Below are 12,541 nucleotides of genomic sequence, written 5' to 3' on the forward strand. Positions count from 1 at the left end.
CTTGTCTTCACCTCCATGTCACAGCAATCCATAATGCTGCCCAATTTCTTTTATTATGTCTGCACATGCACAGACACCCTCCCTGCTCCGCCCCCATCCCTACAAACCCTAGCAAGGAGGCAGGTGGTTCTCTGTGCCCGCTCAATGGTCAATCACTTGTTTGTATTTTCCTGCATCCTTGGGGTTTCTTCTCCCCTCTCCCTTAACTGACAAGCTGGCTTTTAATGGACGTTTGTATCCCATCTGTCTTAGTGTTGCAGGGCTTCACTGATGCTTTTAGGATCCACTCTCAGGGCAGTTTACTGATGTGACAGTTTAATGGTTCTGTAACTGCTAGAGCTGGATGGCTTTAGTGCTGAGGGTAAGTTTTTATTGTTTATTTTACAACCTTTTTTATTGACTCTTACTACCTTGAGTTCTAATGGTTGTGTTTTTATTATAAGCCACCTCAAGCAGATTTCTGGAGAAGCAGTACATAAATGTACAAAACAATGAATAAAACTGCTGTCGACATTCTGTGCTCCTAGGGCCGCCACCATCACCCCTAATTTCAAGCAAGTATTCTCCTTTTCAATGGTTGCAAAGAAAAACTGTTTGTTTTCCTACCTCTCACGCAACGCCAGGGATAGCTCTCAGGCATCAGCAGTGTTGGTCTCTAAGGTGCCCCACTCTGGACCTCTGTGTGGTTTTGCTGCAATAGGCGGAACACCAGGGGGGCCACTCCACTCCACTCTGGAATCTCTAGTCCTGCTCGCTACCAGTACCCAGTGGGGTGTCTGGAGATCTCCCAGAATGACAACTGGCCTCCAGACTACAGAGATCAGTTCCCCTGGAGAAAATGGTGGCTTTGAAGGTGGACTCCATGGCAATAGACCCTGCTGAGGTCCCTCCCCTCTACAACTCCTACTCTCCCCAAGCTCCACCTCCAAATCTCCAGGAATTTCCCAAGCTGGAGCTGGCAACTGCATTCACCAGTTGGTGTTGCTAGGTCCCCTTACCCTCTCAGCAGAAAGGGGGGGGGGACCTGGCACTCATCTTCTTTTTCTCCTCTTAAAGAATCGGCCTGTTTGGGGCCCAAACTGGCCCAGTGAAAAGTGCGGGAGCACTCCTGAGGCTTGCACGATGACGTCGCATCATGCTGGGAGCACGCCCGGGAGGTCTGTTCCCCCACTTCCCCACCACCACCAGCCAGGTGAGTGCCAATGAGGGGAAGAGGCTGGGAGCAGAGGATCCCCCACTCCCACTGGGGGACCTAGCAGCCCTACCACCAACCAGGAAATGGAGAAGATAACCTGCATTCTCTTCAGTCTCCCAGGCTTCTTTAAAGGCAGTGTAGCAACCTGCATATGCAGTTCTTGAACTCTCGCTATTTTTAATGAGAGTTTTAAAAAAAAAACTCTGCCATGGACTTTTGCTGGGTGGCTTTGGGCCAGTCATGCTCTCTCTGCCTAACCTACCTCATAGGGTTGTTGTGAGGAGGGGAGGGTGGAGAACGTCTTATAAGCTACTTTGGGTCCCTTCTGGGGATTAAAGTGGGGTATCAATATCTAAATAAATTATTTCCCTGGGGTTTAGGCTGGGGTAACAGCAGGGAACTGCAGGCAAGCAGCATCAAAATATTTGGAGCCAGCACTGCCAAACACTTTCAAAGCCTGCCTTCACAGCTGCGTCCCTGGAAGAGAAAAGGGGGAAAGTTCTCAACTTCTGATATAGCCTCCAAACACAACTCTCTTTCTGAGTCTGCATCTTGAACACACAGTGCTAACCAACCCACACATTTTCACTAGAGTAAATGCAGTTTCCTGATATCCATCAAGGAAACCTTGGTAACTTTACCACATAATTTAAACAAAATCTGTTGGGTGGATTATTCCCCCCAAAAAGAAGGAAATAGTGATGACATACTTCCTTTCAAAGGGCCCAGAATATGTTCGTGGCAAATTTTTTTGTAGTTTTACTTCCATGAAAGAGTAGGTTAAATCTCAATCCTTTTCATCAGTTTTTATGTGTATTTTAGAACTTGTGTTTTTTGGTAAGTTCATAGAGAGATTCTTGGATTCTATTATTTTAATGGTTACATACCAAAGTCTTTCAAAAGTGCTGTGATTATTAGCTGCCATGCGGCCACATTAAAGGCAGGAGAAAGAAAGGAAGGAAGGAAGGAAGGAAGGAAGGAAGGAAGGAAGGAAGGAAGGAAGGAAGGAAGGAAGGAAGGAAGGAAGGAAGGAAGGAAGGAAGGAAGGAAGGAAGGATTATTCCTTACTGCCGTTAACAGCATTTCAAAATGAGATACAGGTTACAAAGCGCTTACAAATGCACATGCTGAATAAACCCATCTCTCTGCAGTCCTTAGTAGCTCAGTCAGCAGACAGGAAAACGATTATTTAAAGGGGTCAAGATATGCATTGACTGGAGCTACTGCTATGTGTACTTCTAATCCAGAAATAGAAAAAAAAGGCATCTGATATTTATGTCTCTGCACTATGTAGCAAAACATAGAGAAGTCAAAACACATTCTCCATAAATAGCTGCTTAAACAAACAGAGATGCTTCTGCATCCCTTAGCACCTTTTAGGAGATCATCGGAGCTGGCTGACACCAAGCCCACAGTGAGACTCCTGTGAATTCAGCTCTGTTTTCAAACTGCCTCATTAGTGGTTCCTTGTGGTTTCTCTCTTTCCTGGCAGGCTTGGTTATCTCCACATAGAGACTTTCTGTGTGTGTGTGAGAGAGAGAGATGATCGGGCAAGATTCACACTACCACTTTTTACTCAATTTTAATCAAACTAAGTCAATGTTGTCGTGTAGTCCTGGAAATTTATCATGTGATTAGTTTGAACATGTCTTTCCCAAATAGCACATGGCCTACATACCTAACAAATCACTTCCGCCATGTATTGGAGCACCATTTCTACATGGTTTTAGGTCATTTGCTGTTATACCATTTAATACTGTTGTTAGGCCGTTTTTACTGCCCTCAGTTGTGTTGCCTTTATTCTTCCATATTGCTTAAACAGGTTTTTACTGGATTCTACTTTTAAAAAAATTGGAAGCTGCTTCAAACAAAAAGTTTGTTGAGGAAAGTGCATAAATCGTCCAATAAAGAAATTTCAGATTTCATTGAGGGAGGGTGAGATTCTTAACAAAATTCGAAGTCTAATGTTGGACAGATGGAAGATTCAATGGCAAAAATGTAGCCAATTTTTAAGAGCATTTATTAATTTACTTAGAAAAATGTTAGTCCACCTCTCCAGCAAGCTGGCCAAGGTACCTTGCAAAGCAAAAAACAGATAATAGCAAAATTATAAAACAGCAAACAAAAAAAAGATCATTAGCAAGGAACCCACTAGGGGCAGAAACAGGGATAAAACAAATTAAGCTGAGACTGTAAAATAGCAGTCATAAAAGAGCCTTGAGATTAGAGGCAGGCCATAAACAACTCAAAAGGGTGGGGTAACCCTTCGTTTATAAGCATTGGTTGAGGCTAACATGTATAACTGGCCCTGTGGTGCAGATCTCTGTAGTGTGGGGCCAGAGTACATTCACGAGCAATCATCCTTGCCCAGCAATGATTGTGATACCTCCACTCGTATTTCCCAGTGGTTTCTGGGAAGAACAGGCTTCCCTCCCACCCACCTTGACTGTCTCTGAATTAGCTGCAGATGATTCTTGCCAGCAAATTCCCATACTGGCCACTATTGAGTTGGGGGGGATGCAGAATCTGCACTACAGATGCATAACCATGTTAGTGTATAGCCCCAAAATAAAAGAGGACTCCAGTGACATCTTAGGCTCACAACAGGATCCTAGGACCACTTTCCACCAGGTTTCCTCCCACAAAGAAAGACCTTCTTCATCCGAAAAAGTCCTTCTGCACTGGAGGAAGTCTCTCTCTGTGTCTTTTGAAGGACTGCTTTGATGTGCAGGTTTTTTACAGAGTTGGGTCTGGGTTCCCCAGAACCAAGTCGAGTTCCCTGCAGCTACACAGCAGCTTTGGGGAATAGCTGTTAAAAAACTGAGACCCTAAAGGGCCTCAGAATGCCTCCATGGGGGGAGGAGGGGCTCCTCTCCCCCCTCAAGCCATTTCTCCGCCTCAAAATAGGGAGGGTTTCCCCTCATTTTTTCTGATCCATGTGGAATATGCTTTGTACAGGAGCAGTAAAAACAGGGGTGGGGGACTCTCTCTGTGCTATTGTGGCACAAGGTAACATCTTGAGGGGGGAGGGGGGAGCCCGTCCTTTACCTGTGGAGGCATTCTAAGGCCGTTTGAGCTCTCTTTTATTTTTTAACAGCTATTTACTTTTTAACTGCTGCAGAAACCTGAGCTGGGTCTGGGGACCCCTGACCCAACTCCTTAAAAACCTGCATGTCTAGAGGAGAGTTATAAGATCCAAATATGCAGAAGAGCAAAATCCAGCTCCAATATCACCTTGAAGGCCAACTAGATTTCCAGGGCATGAGCTTCTGCGAGTCAAAGCTCCCTTTGTCAGACATCTGCCAAAGGTATCTGACAATGGGAACTTTGACTCTCAAAAGTTCATAACCTGGAAATCTAGTTGGCCTTTAAAGTGCTCTTGGACCTGGATCTTCAACTTCAGACCAACACAGCTACTCACCTGAAATCTGCAGAAGGAAGACATAAAATCCTATCCTATCCAAATTCATTCCAGCTTAAACTTGTGCAAGTCTGAGCTTGCTTCATCAGATGCACTGTTTGCCAAATTTGAATTTGAAACGATTCTGTAATTTATTCAAGCTGTAAATATTTTTTTTTAAAACCCACTTTTTACACCATCCGTTAGTGAGACACTTGTGCTTGTTTGTAGGGTTGCCATACTGATGAAAACAAACTTGGCCTGCTCTTAAGCCTTTGATAAGCAGCAATTAGCAAGTGATCGTGTTTATCTTCATGGTATGAAACCTTTCAACTGCTAATTCCTGCCACTCAAACCGCAGTAAGAAAACAGCTAGAAGTGCCCCACAGCTCAAACGCTGGAAACTTAACTTGTCTGTCATCAGTTAATTTCTTCATGGCATGTTGAATACACAGCTGCAGGTTGGTTATCTTCCACAGATAGCAGAGAAGAATGAGTATCTCAGACTAGAAGCTGAAGATTCTGTTTGCAAAGTCATATTTATGCCATTGGGATTCTCACGGATGGCAGCAATAGAAACAAAGCAACAAAACAAGATAGCTATCATGCGGTCCGGCTCTTTTCATGGAAATGAACACTAAACCAAATCCTTCCTACTGAACAAAAGGAATTCTGCCCAGAAACTGGGCCCAAGCATCTCACTGGTTCTGTAGGCTGGCCTGTACTCCCAGCAGCCTTTCTTCTAGGTTCAACCCCCTCCCCCCTTGGGATATTCATTTTTTCCACACAGAACAGCTGGGGGGATGCAGAAGCTATGAACAGCCTGGTCAGTGGAAATCAGATTCGGGGGCAGATGGGTTCCAGGGTCTGCTCTGCTTGGCTGGTGGCGACTGAAAAGTTTTCATAGCTCCCCACTGGGAATATGCCCAACATGCAGTCACTGTGTATGTAGATGCAGCTTATTCCATACGGGTGCTCTTGAAACTAGGTCAAGAGCTACAGCGGGCATGGAGCTTTGCAGCGCTTTTTGGGAGAAAAATAAGGGCTGAGTCACATGTGGGCTTCTTGGAGAGTCCATCAGCTGGGGACTTAATTGCCAGGTGCAAACAGGTCCCATTTGGGTCAGGACTAGGGAACATGAGAAGTAGAAGGGCCTTCCCTATGCTTTTTTCCCAACCTGAAATGGCCCAGAAAAGCTGTGGCTGCTCTGCTGGGGAAGCTTACATGTAAGCTGAGGCTGGGAAAGAACATACCTGCCCGAGACCCCTGGAGAGCTGCTGTCAGTCAAACTAGACAATATTGGGCCAGAGAGGCCCATGCCCAATGGTCTAATTCCAGTACTATTCAGGCGTCATGAGCAGACAAACCAGAATACAAACCTCATTTATTCTTAGGCTTCCTTTTTCCTTTCACGCGTTGAGCCACAAGTTAAATGTGATAACATATTTTCCAGCAAGAACAGACTTGAAAACTAAAACTGAGTCATACACTATAAGCTATGCTACCTTCTGCACTTACATGTATCACAGTAAAAAACAGATTTTTAATATTTGTTTTGCAATGGCAGTAACTGCCTTGTCATGGTTTACTATTTTCCAGCAAAGTGGTGTTAAAGGACGGAATGTGGTATTCAGCAAAAGTCCGCTCTGTGCCAATACAGCACAGGTACTGACAGCAATAAGATGCCCACCATGCCTTTCTAGAAAAGAGAGTTTAAGTAGATCAACCAAGATTTGGAGAACGATGCAATAAAAACTAAGAACTTTCTTTGTTCAAACAAACTACTGGTGGATTTAGAGCCAATCTCTGAATGGCCAGCCAGCCAGAGACATGTAAAAAGATTTCTGCATGCAAACCCTTCTATGCATTTTGAGAAAGAGCAACTGGAACTGCATCCCTTACGTCTCCAACCTGAAGCCACTGTGAGAGTTCATGGCTATGAGAGATCTGGACCAAGAATTTCCCAGCTCTTTGCCGCTGCATTAAGAGTCCTAACCTTTCACTGCAAAAGTCATACTATGCCAGCCAAGTAGGTGTGAAGCGAAAGCTGCTACAACCTTCAAGCTGGATCACAGGCACACAACATGGGCTGCCCAGGAAGACCACTCGTAGATGTCGGTTAGTACAGAACAGAGCAGTTTATTGGTTGACTAGAACTAATCCTTGGTTGACTAGAACTAATGATATGTCTCATTATATTAGATAAACTACATTGGCTGGCAGTTCGTTTCAGTCTTCAACTGCTAACTGGGACCCACATATCTGAAGAACCACCTCTCCATCTGGAGCCATTGCACTATCTCCGTTCTTCTTCACCACTTCCATCTATCTACGGCACCTTTGTTCTGGATTTCTGTTGGTTATATTAGTTAACAGAGTGCTGGATTTGCGCAATGGATATAATAAGTACACACATGTTTAGCTCTATAAAAATACTTTACTACATAATAGGAAAAAAAGGTTACTTTGGTAGAAAATACAGAATGGCTATCTGGCTACATCTTACAGCTTAAAGAGACTGACTGTTGAGACTGAACAAAGAGCAATAAAACTTCAGTATATCTTTTTAGCTAATTGTCCCCCCCCCCCGCCAAAGAATCCCACATCTACTTCATTAAGCATATGGACTCCCTTTTCTATGGCGGGAAATTTAACTCAATAGCTAAGTGGTTACATGCAAATAAGTTGACTAACTAACATAAACAACAGTTTAACTCTTTCATGACTGAACACAGAACACTTGCTAATTCCCAGCAATTTCCTCCAACAAACTCATGGTGGCATGTCCGGTTCTCCCTTCCGTACTTTATCCCCATAGCAGCACTATCAAGCAGGTTAGGCCAAGAGAACGTGGCTCACCCAGACTACATGAACTGGGTAGAGTGTGAAGATGGGCACTCAGGTCTCCCAAGAGGCCAGTCTGATGTTCTACCCACTAGTTACACTGGCTCTAATTTCTGGTCTCAGTTCCTTCCTGAAGAGCAAGGGCTTTAAATGGGGTACGAATTGCAGTCACATATCTGCCTTTCACTTGGTTTAAAATTCTGATGCTTTAATTGTGACTCAGGCTGCCTTGAGTGAAAAGGGGAGGCACAATATAAATAAATAAAAAACAGATGGGCAAGAGCCTTGCTGTTTTTTCCCGGCGGTGACAAACTTCTATGGATCAGAAGATTTTAAGGCAGTGATATCCTGGAGGGCTGATGCTTTGAGTTACTAGATGTTGTTTTATTGGTATTGATGAGAGTGAGGAATTGGTTATTGTAGATGGGCTGGATCTAGCACAAGGTCCCTGTGAGGACTATACAAGGAGAACAGCTTTCCCCTGACCCATAGCGGTCATTGCCGATCCCAGGAAAGGCAACAAGGAGCAATTCCACTCCCTTCCTCTTCTGCAGCTGCAGCCCCTCCAACTTGTGAAGCCGCTACTTCACACGGGTCCTGCCACCCAGGAACAGGCTTTTCCAAGTTCAGAAACTGCTGCTGGGTAAAAGGGAAAGTAAAGAACATGAGCAACCATTCAACCTACTTTGTCTACCCTATGGGCTTAGTGGTAGGCCCGGGGAAAGCCACAGCCTATGGCAAAAGGAATGGTGGCATTTCTTAACATGCTACTGGACTCAAGTCTTGCTCTGCTACTGCAGACCAACGCAGCTACCCATCGGAAACATATTATTTTATGTATAGGTTTGGCATATGGAAAGGTGGAAGAGTGGCCTACAAATAATTTAGTTAAGATCTTGGGAAATGCCTCTGTTATAGACTGGTACAGAACTTTTGTTCACAAAAATGTGGCTTTCATTAAGGCCATCTAACACCCCTTGAAATGAAGAGGAATAAAACTTCCTGATTGCACAAGAGAACATACTTCGCCAGTTCCATGTCCTGTGATCAAGCCTTGTGAGTGATAGTAATTTATTAAGACACATAGCTTGTGCTTGCGTATAACCGCTGCTCTTTAAAATTTAAATGCAGAATATAATTGTATTTTCTGATGGGCTCTCAAACTGATTTATTCCCTCTCTTCTACTATACCCAATAGACTTCTCTCCATTTCCCCAGAGCTGAAAGTGAACATTTTTGCATGATTGATCCCTCTTGTACTGCTTGCTTCAACCCACTCTCTCCTTTGTTGTATTTTAAATGCTCCTTAGCTAAAGGGGAAGAGCATGTGCTTGCCACTTCCTACAACTCTCTGTACCACTGAAAAGTCTCCCAGCATCATAAATCACATGAGCAAAGTATGCTGAGGCAGCCTTTTCCACAACTTCCCGCTTTAACACTGCTTTGTCTATTCATTCCTCTGGCTTCATGATATTTGTTTGTTCTTTTGGTTTGAAATTTGCTTCTGAACTTTTTTTAAAGGAGACTTGGTGAGCTTGCCAGTCCTTTACAGTGTATAGTAAGTCAGACCTCACCCGTTTATCATCAGGTCATTACACATTTTAAAAACACAGAGATTGTATAATTTCAGTTTCAAGCTGGTATCTTCTAACTGAAGGTTTGGTGGGGTGTTTCGTTTTTGCTTCAGCATAATAAGTATTACATATATTTATTCATTTTTATCCTCACAAAAACTGTATGAGGTAGGTTAGGCTGAGGGAGACAGTAACTGGCCCAAGGTCACCCAGCAAGCTTCCATGGCAGAGCAGGGAACTGAACCTGGGTTGCCCAGGTCCTAGCCCGTCACTAGCCACTACACCATGTTCATATTGCCTGACACTTGATACCAGCAACTGGCAATCTCACAGACAATTCCAGAAAAATACTGGAGTTGGATATGGAGTAGACACCCTGACCTTGATACCCCAGGAGATCCTGATCTCATCAGGTCTCAGAAGCTAAGCAGGGCCAGCCTTGGTTAGTAATTGGATGGGAGACCCTCCAACAAAGACCAGGGTTGCAGAGCCAGACAATGGCAAACCACCTCTGTTAGTCTCTTGCCATGAAAACCCCACCAGGGGCTACATGACAACAGGAGAGCTTGGAACGCAGGGAATACTGAAGAAGCACAGGGGATGGTTTCTACACAACACTGGTCAGTGCATGGTTTAGTTAGCTGGGTCTAACCACAGATTCTAAATAATGCATATGGCATTTCATAATGTTCTGGTGAATTAAACTAGTGCAGTCAAGGGAATATAAAAAACATTAGACAATGAAGTAGAGGAGATCTACCTTTACAATGTGCATTTAAATATTAAACATAAGCACAAATTGTCTTCCTTTCTCCATCATAAATTACCACTGTACACAGGTCCACTATAGCTCAATGAATTGCAAAAAGAATATCATCCTCTACAATCAAGTCATTTCCCCCCAGCTGGCCAACAAGCTGCTTGGCTATAAGCAAGCTGTCAAGCCAAGAATCACTGTGCACATACAGTGTACCTAGTGAAATATCATGATTGCTTGCTAAAGAAGGATGTAATTGTCACTAAATCATGTGTTCCTTCTTGTCCCTGACATGATGTACATAAATGGGCGCTTGTTTTCCAATGAAGGGTCTATCCAGAGTTCATCCAAGACAGATGTCTCCTGCATCAATTGTTCCAACAACCATCACCGGCAGACATCCACAAATAGGAGGTTGTGATTACCCACACTTACAATCAGATTATGGGTCACTTGGGAACAGCTATTAGATTCCCCTCTCCTGTTTTGGGTTTTTTTTTTTTTTATAGAAGGCAGAACAATTTTGAAAGAAAAGGCTGAGAATTTTGGTGCATTCAATCTTTCATCTGGAAACTGGGAGACACCATGACTTTCTAATGAAGAGGCATTTTGCAGAATGGCTGGATGCTCAAAGATAACTCACAGTAGTGTTCTGTTGCACAGCAGTAAACCTCAAGATCTGGAAAAAGCTCTGCTACTCTGGAGTAGCTGAAGGGCCTGAAGCTTTGAGAAGAGGAAAGGGAGACAGAGCCATCAACAATTCCACTTGCATCATCTTAAGGGTCATCCAAGCAGCCCTGCAGACTTAGCGCATATAATGGTCCAGGTGAGCCCAATCTCATCCGATCTCAGAATCTGAGCAGAGCCAGCCTTGGTTAATACCAGGACAGGAGAACACCAAGGAAGACCTGGGGTTGTTCCACTGAGGCCAGCAATGGCAGATCACCTCTGAACATCTCTTGCCTTGAAAACCCTGCAAGGTTGCTGTAAGTCAGCTGCAACTTGAAAGACTGAATTCTGGAACCTGGGAAATGTGGCAAGCACCAAGCCCCTATCCCACAATGGGAGGATCCAGGGGACAAGGGGGCACAGCACACACAGGATCAACCCCTTGCCCAGAAATGGGACTCTATGGACCGTGCTCTTGAAGAAGCAGAAATAATCTCAATACTAATAATAATAACTGTGCTTATATACCGCTCTTCTGGGCAGATTAGTGCCTCACACAGTGCGATGAACAAGTGAGTGTTATTATTATCCCCACAATGCAGCTGGGGAGCTGGGGCTGAGAGGAGGGGCTCAGCCAAGGCCACCTACAGAGCTCATAGCAGTAGTGGGATTCAAACCAGTAAAGTGCTGATTTGCAGCCGAACCACTTAACCACTGTGCTACAGCAGCTCTCTGCATGGTGGCATTATCCCTCTGTGTTGATTTAATACCATACCAAGAACCTGGGTAGACATAAAGACAAATCAGCTCTCCCTTTCTCATCTAGAGGAAAACAGAACAAAGAGGACGTGGGGAAACCAGAGTCCAATCCCACACGGTTGTGAAGCTCACTGGCTCAGACTCTCTCAGTCTAAGCTACATCACAGGGTCCCTGGAAGGATAAAACAGGGAGTGAGAAACCACTTATGCTTCCCTTGCTACACTGATATCTTTGGAGGAATGGCAGGAAATATAATCGCTCGATCCATCCAGGGCTCAGCAGTGCAAGCCATGTGATCAAATCCCAGATGTTTTCCTATACTGTGTTAAGCAACAGCATCTCGAATGGCTTGTCAGCAAGACAGCCAAGATCCCCTCTTTTGGGAGGGGCACAGGAGATCAAGAAACAAAATCTGCATCAAAATAAAAATCAAATCACTCAAAACACAGCAACATCAGGCAACCAAGAAGCAAGTACACACAGGAGAACACACATCCACTCAGTTAAAAGGCTGCTGAAATAAAAAGCAAAATCCTGACCCGGTGCCAAAATATATCCAAAGAGAGCACCAGAAACAAGGGGACGGAAAGACCACCGCTATCTCTTATGACCACTCATTTCACCTCTGAAGGCAAGGTGGTTTCAGAGAAAGGCCTGAGATGGTTACCAAAGGTGATTACATAGCATCACTGAGAAAAAGAAATCACCCATTTTTAATGTTAGTGTATTTCTTTATTATGGAAAATAAGTCATACTTTATGACTTGCAATTATCTTGTTTGTCTCCTTCTTTAAACTTAAGTTAAACTTCTAAACTTGAAACTTCTTAAGTTAAACGTTTATTAAAGTTTGATGAAAAATTTTCTTCTTTGTTTTTAATACCATATTACCCCTAGTTTTTCATTTCTCCAACATGAATTATCTTTTCCACTCAGGGTTGATTTTATTCACAAAATCCTATGCTGTAAAACGTTTCACTAAAAATGCTTTAGGATGGGAGGGGTAGCTCAGAGATTTAAACCTACAAGTAGGTTTAAGGGGGCAATCATTCCTAGGATTCCTCCCCCCCCCCCATAGTACCTAGAGCAACACACAGTACAATCCTAAACAGAGTTACTCCAGCTAAGCCCATTTAATTCAGTGGGTTATTGCAGTAACTCTGTTTGGGATTGCACTGACAAATTCCATTGCAAAGACTTAATCCGTGAACAAACCCTTACACCAATTTGCAGGAAGTCATTTCAGAAGGAATGGCCATTAGCAGGCGAAAAAGTCAAGGAGGTGCCTTCCCCCCTGCCTGACAGCTATTACCTCATCCTAGGCAACTGGAATCAACAGCAGTG

The 12,541-nt window shown here is 43.9% G+C and overlaps 1 long non-coding RNA gene across 1 annotated transcript; it reads left to right on the forward strand.

Moving 5' to 3' along the window:
• The first annotated feature begins 1,030 nt into the window (after positions 1-1,030).
• LOC129345958 (uncharacterized) lies at positions 1,031-8,436 on the forward strand. Its single transcript, XR_008598660.1, has 3 exons — positions 1,031-1,192; positions 6,195-6,713; positions 6,798-8,436. It is a non-coding gene; the product is annotated as an uncharacterized LOC129345958 (long non-coding RNA).
• The last annotated feature ends 4,105 nt before the right edge of the window (positions 8,437-12,541 follow it).

The sequence above is a fragment of the Eublepharis macularius genome, chromosome 19 (assembly GCF_028583425.1).
Source record: "Eublepharis macularius isolate TG4126 chromosome 19, MPM_Emac_v1.0, whole genome shotgun sequence".
NCBI classification, from domain to species: Eukaryota; Metazoa; Chordata; class Lepidosauria; order Squamata; family Eublepharidae; genus Eublepharis; species Eublepharis macularius.